Here is a 6,942-nt window from a genome sequence, read left to right as displayed (position 1 = left end):
AAAGTCTCTCTTTAGCAGTGTTACTCGGGCAAGGGGGGTGCGGCGGTGCAGGGAGACGTCGGGACGAGTTTTGGGTGTGGGAAAAAAATAGCCTCGATTTGGGGATGGCGAGAGGACGATGGGGGTGCAGCGATGGGGGAGCGGAGCGAGGGTGGGGGGAGGGGGTTGCATAGTATATATATAATATATATGACTGAAAATGCTAATTATGAAATGATACTTCAATATATTATATAACATTAACATACCAAATATAGTTGAATACAATGAATAGAGAAAATTGAAATGTGATTCACAAACCATAAGTTCAAACTTGAAACTTGAAACTTCATAACCATTACTAATGACCATTTAATAAATTAACTTAGTTCAAGATGCAAGATTCAAAATTCGTTGTTCAAATATGATTCTATGAATATCATATATCATAAAGATGCTCATGATGACAATGAGCTGCATAGCATGAAACAGTGAAGTAATAATAATGTATCATAGCCATATCAAAGTGAGTACCCAAGAACCACCCCACAAGCACCCACGAAGCACTCAGGATGCACCTAGGAAGCACCACATGAGCACCCAAGAAGCACCCTGCGAGCACCCGAGAAGCACCTAAGCACCACGTCCCCCCCGAGTGCAGTAGCGAAAAAACTCCCGGTAGGGGTACTCGGGTGCGTGATGCACCCGCACCGAGTGCATCGAGGTTTTGACCCAGGCGCACGCACCCAAGTTACACTGCTCTTTAGCGGCTTTCCAACCCTTTGGCAAGTGTCATAGCCGACAACCCATTCACGTGCGTTGTTGTACATTGTTGGCCACCACAGTCCTGCCAACAATATTTTTCGCACTGTGGTATCAGGTCCCATATGTCCTCCTACTGGACCCTCGTGTGCTTCTTTCAACACTCGATATTTCCTTCACTAACACACACCGTCACAGGATGTCATTAGGCCCCATTTTATATAGTAATCGATTAATCGATTGAAAATGTACAACTCCGTATTACTAATTTCCACTTTTCATTTTGTGGCATCTCCTTTGGTGGCTGTCCCGTGGAAAGTACTCCCAATACTAGTGTACCATTTTGGCAGTACTGCAATTTGAAATAGCTATGCATCAAGGAAATCATTATTCACTCCGTCTGTCGATTCACCTATTTTAATTCGCGACAGGTGGTCTGCGCTAACATGATTCTTCCCAGGCCGTACAATGATCTTGAAGGTGAATTCCTACAACAAAAGTAGTCATTGGCTGATTATGCCTTGGATGATAGATTTATTCACTAAGTACAACAGAGCCTGATCATCTACATAAAACATGAACACTATTTCCAGCAAGTAATGTCGGAACTTCTGCACTGCATAGACCATTCCTAGGGCTTCCCGTTCTGTTGTATTGTAGTTCTGTTCTGCTTTTGATAGTAGTCGACTGGCAAAATATCGGGTGATCTAACCCATGGACATGAACATGGAATTCCTTGTTCCAATCTAGGTATGCCAGTATAGGTGTTGTGGCCAATCGTACCTTCAACACTTCAAATAACTCATACTGTTCTTTGTCCCATTTGAACGGTTCCCCTTTGCATGTCAATTTGTCCAGCAGATATGATACTTTGGCGAAGTTTTTGATGAATCTTCTATAATATCCTATGTGTCCCATGAATAACTTTACCTTTGTTACATTTGTAGATGGTTGCATCTCCATTATCACTCTGACTTTGTCTGGATCTGTTTTCAATCCCTCCTTGCAGACTATATGTCCAAGTAATTTTCCCTGCGAGACCATGAATCTGCATTTTTTTGGATTTAAAGCGAGGCGCACCCTTTGACATCTTTCCATGCATTCGCCCAACACCGTCAGATGTTTGTCTTCAGTGCTAAATACAAACCAATCATCCAGGAATGCTTTGAAATTTTCGACAGATATTTTGTCGAATATGTGCAGTATGATTCTTTGGAATGTAGCCGATGCATTGCACAAGCCAAATGGCATTCGGTTATATGCGTACACTCCACCTTCTACCACAAATGTCATTTTAAGTTTGTCCTCTTCTGCTATGCAAATTTGATTATATCTTGAGAACCCATCCATCAATGAATAAATCTCATGTCCGGCTACTTCCTCCAATATACTGTCTGTGAATGGTATCAAGAAGGAGTCCCTTATCATTACTGCATTGAGACATCTGAAGTCGACACATATCCTGATTTGGATGGTATGCTTTTTCAAGGATATGACTATGGGCGACACCCATTCACTTGTTTGAACCTTAAAGACAATACCAGCCTCCAACATTCAATTAATTTCCTTTGTAACCCGTGCCACACAGTTTTTATTCATCCTGTAAGGTCGCTTCCCTACAAGTATTGCACCTTCAACCAGCGGAATGCGATGAACACACAACTCCGGCAGTACTCCCTTCAAATCCTTATATGTCCAAATGAATACATCTTTGTATTCCAAAAATATTTTATCGGCTTTCCCTCACCAAATAAATGTGCAGGTGTTTCATCTAGCAGTTCGTCCCCTTCTTTTATTTCATTGAATTCTTTTGGAAATTCGTTTTCATTGTACCCTTCCTCTATCGTTAGTATGTTGCAGCTCTGGAATAGCTCATAATCCTCCATCTGCTAGTGAAATAATCCGTTCATCGAATCCAAATCATCGTCTGTCGATCCACCTTCTAACCATAGGACTCCTTCGTAATCTAGTTCCATTCGCTGCTTTCCTTATCCCTCCTCTTCAGAGTCAAATGATAGAGCTTCTTCACCCACTATTTGCATATGAAATCAATAATGAATTTTCATCCTTTTCTTTCCAGTGATAGTGTATTATTCTTCCAGTCATGCTTAACCTTTTCTTGTATGAGCCATCCTCGGCCCAGAATGGCGTCATTTCCTCTCCTCTTCAGGGAAATGACGATGAAGTCGAGTAGGAACAGTTGTGTTCCAATAGTCACTGGTTGTGCCATCAAGATTCCCAACAGTATGATCCTGTGCTAGTGTATCGTGAGCAACTCGTATGTAGGTGGCCACAATGTCTATTGTCCCAACTTCTTCCAAGTATCTTCTGGTTGGACATTTACCCTTAATCTTCCGTACACAATTGTGTTTGAAATGACCGTTCTTAATATGTCCATCTCTACAACCACCAGATGTCGTCAGGATGTGAGGGCTAGCAGCATTGGGTCCATTGTACTTCCTCCACTTTCCTTTTCCCTTCCATGTTCTCCCAGTGGTTTAGCAATTGGAGCGATGTTTGTAAGTGCCGATCAAAGTTGAGGCATTATGAGTAGCAAATCGTTTATTTTCACTCGTACTTCAGTTTGTACTATTTGTCTTATGATGTTTTGTTCTACGCAATTCCTTGTTGAGGTATCGGTAGTGCCCTTCAATTGTGATTTCTCTGCCTACATTGCCTTCACAATTTTCGCCCGCGCTTCTTCCACTTTTTTCTTTTCTTCTGTCAAGTCAAGGTACAGTTTTGCTTGTTTACAGGTGATCACTAAGACTTCTTCTTTGTCCGCCACAATGCTAATCAGATTCACTCCTGATTTTGGGCACTTGGCATCTATATGATCTCTAGGACCGCACCATTTGCTTAACAACTTTGGTGTATTCGATCATACATAGTTTCGTGCAAAGTGGTCCCACAAATGTCATGCTCGGTATTGAACCATCGGGCGACCTTTCGCATTGTAATGAATTCGGCTGCGGCCCCCATTATTATTGTTAGTATTGTTGTTCATATTGTTGTTTTGCCCTCTTCTATTATTTCTGTACCCACCTAAAGTGGCACCATCATTAATGGTGTTTCCGCTCCCTCCTAATGCGGAAGCCTCCTGTGCCAAGAGCACTTGTTGATGTCCTCTTGTTTTCATATTGAAGAGGCATTCTTTTGTGGAATGTCCCATAATTTGGCAAATCTTACAGAACTAGTTCTCTGGGCAGGATACCTTTGTGTGACCTTCTGTCTTGCATTCTGTACACCATAGCTCATTTCCCTTCGTCTCTTTTTGCATATTCTTAAATTCCTTCATCATTCTGATCATATCCTTTTGGAGACCTCGGACCTTCTTGTTGCCCTTTTCATCACCACTACTATCTTCTTCCGAAGACGCGTCATCTGAGTCAGATGAGCTACTTTTCTTCTTTTTCGTTTCATGTTCACTCTCTAAGTCCATCGCTCGATTGTATGCTTTGATGTATGATGATCATAGCACAATCTTCATTTTCTTAACTCCAAGTGTAGTCCTTCAATGAACCATCGCTTTTTCAACCCATCTGTCAGCTTACTTTCCATTTTATTTATTAATTTTTTTAGTTTTTTGGCATATACACGCACTCTCATTTTTCCCTTGCTTTGTGGTGTATATTTCTACTACGATCTCATTGTCGTCTCGCAGCAATTGAAATTCAGTGATAAACTTCTTTTTAACTCCCCCCATGTAGTTAATTTTTGGGGATCAGCATCGACAAACCAATCAACTGCTACATCCCTTAGGGTTCTTGGATATTGTTGGACTCATTCATTTGTGTCGGTTACATCATTCGCCATCCAAATTATTTCGCATGTCTTACAGTGTCTGACTGGATTGGTCATTCCATCACCATCAAACTTTGGCAATTTTCCCTTTGGTCAAGCCATTACTTTTCGAGTTGGAGGTACTTGTTGTGTACACGAGTTGTTTTGCACAATCGTGCTATTCTGAAGACTCGCGTTGTTCTGCACACCTGCATTGTTTCGAACAATCATCTTATTTCCAATAGTAGCGTTACTTGGTGAAAAAAGGTTTTCCTCAAGCGAAGTTGTTCCTTTCGGAAGTGTATCATGGACAAAGAGTTCACTCCACGCTCGTGCTCCCTCGGCACTCTAAGTCATGCGAGTTAATTCCCTTCTGCCTAGATTCTCTTCCCTTGGCGTATAATGGTTCAGAAATTCCTCCCTTCTTTCTTCCACCAAATTCAACCGTTGTCGAGTCTCTTCCAAGAATTCCTCGATGCTTCGGTGTCTGTCAGCAATCTGTTGAAACCTCCGTCTAGGCTCGGCCTGTTATGCCAAAATTAAAATTTCTTATGCGGTATGTATTCCATATTTTCCCTTTATCTTTTTTATATCCTTGTTAAGCTGATTCGGCATTAGTCTTCATTCCTCTGCCTTCGTTCCATGTCCATTGGGCAACAACATCAAATGTTTACCGTATGGAGTAAATAGTTTAATTCATACAAACAATAGACAATAACATGTAACAGCAGCACTCCTTTTATTATTCGCATATAGGGGATGGCCGGATGTGGAGACTGCAGAGATGCGACAGGACTGAGCCACAACGAGAGATCCTGGTATGGAGAGCTGAGTAGAGGATTTGACTCACGAGATAGTGAAGTTATACAGGAAGGCGTATTACACACTTCGGAGGAGCCAAACAGATCAGGTAGCAACTGAGAGGGCTCGGGAGGAGTTAGCTGCCAGGTTAGCCTCGGACAGGGCAGCCTTGGAATCCGAGAGGACAGCCCTGTTAAACAGACAGAGTTAGCTACAAAAGTTGGCAACGAAAAAGGAACAACTGGTAGCAGGAAAGGAGAAAGAGTTGGGAGAAATTGCAGAGATGATGCATTCGGCTTTAGAGCTTCAGATGAAGGTAGAAGCAGAACTGAAGATTAGGAAAGAGCAAGTCTACAAGCTATGGGCTGATATGAGTGAACTGAGAGCACGGACACCTACCACGCCAGGGACCCACCCCCTGCCTAATATCTGTGTATTGATGTAATTAGTTGTGCAATTTTTATTTTTTTGAGTTTTCTTGCATTGTTGTCTAGAGACGACTTTTTTTTTGGGGGGGGGATGATGTCGATAAAATTATAAAACAGCCGACGGGTAGATTAGCATGTAGTCAGTAATTGTTATGTAGCCGACGGACCCCTTTGGTAACTGTTATATAGCTGACTAACCCCTTCGGGAAGGTTCTTCGAGAAGTATATGTACACCATCCTAGATCATTGTAATCATCATTGGAAGCACTATGTACTCTCCTTGGCCTATATGTGAATAATAAAAGAAATGTTGTTGTTACATGCTCTTGTCTATTGTTTGTATGCATTAAACTATTTACCCCATACAGTAAACAAACTTCATACCTATATCTACACATGAAACAAACTCATTAGCATAAAAACCTATTTTGCTTTCAGATATCCCTCTTGTCTTCATATCTTTTAATATACTTATCTGAATAACAATATTGTAGGAACAGCAGTGTAGAGATAACTGGAAAGATTCCATTGCTCAGTTCATATGAACTGACCCTCCTCTTCTTTCATTTTTGCAGGGCTATTCCCAGACGGAAATGCAGGCTCAATCCTTTAACATCCAGAACAATGATTCTTCCATTCAGGCAATGGAGGCCTTTCCCTTTATCTTATCAGTATTTTTCGGTTTATACAATGTGTTTATTCAAATATTATGTTAGGAGATGAGAATGCTTGTGTGGTATCTGAGTGCATTGTATTTAAGCACTGTGTAAAATTTGAACACTTTGTGCCTTATCAAAACAGTTTTCAATATTTTAATAAAATGTATTGTTCTGGTACTTGTATTTCGAATAAAAATGATCAATTTTCTTGTTTACTGATTTTTGTACTTTACTTTCTGCATCCATTTCATTCTGTAATATGTATGCTCAATAACTAAGAACACGCTTAGCTCAATATAAAGGCAAGCATAACATAGCAATTTAGGAGGTATGTTAAATTGGTAACAGGTCCACTATGAAGAAATCCTAAGTCACCGTGTGATTTGCCATTATGATACTTAGCTGAGGAACAAGGTGTGTGCAGGGCAAAAGAGTCCCTCCAACAACCTTGACCTGAAATCCTACGTGTGTCTCCGTAGGTGGACCTCTTCACTTCACCAGAGATGTGTTTATGAAGTTAGAGTAGCTCT

Source organism: Cupressus sempervirens, chromosome 10, assembly GCF_028749045.1.
Source record: "Cupressus sempervirens isolate cs-2001-9-10 chromosome 10, ASM2874904v1, whole genome shotgun sequence".
Classification (NCBI taxonomy): domain Eukaryota; kingdom Viridiplantae; phylum Streptophyta; class Pinopsida; order Cupressales; family Cupressaceae; genus Cupressus; species Cupressus sempervirens.
This window is presented reverse-complemented; position numbering follows the sequence as displayed.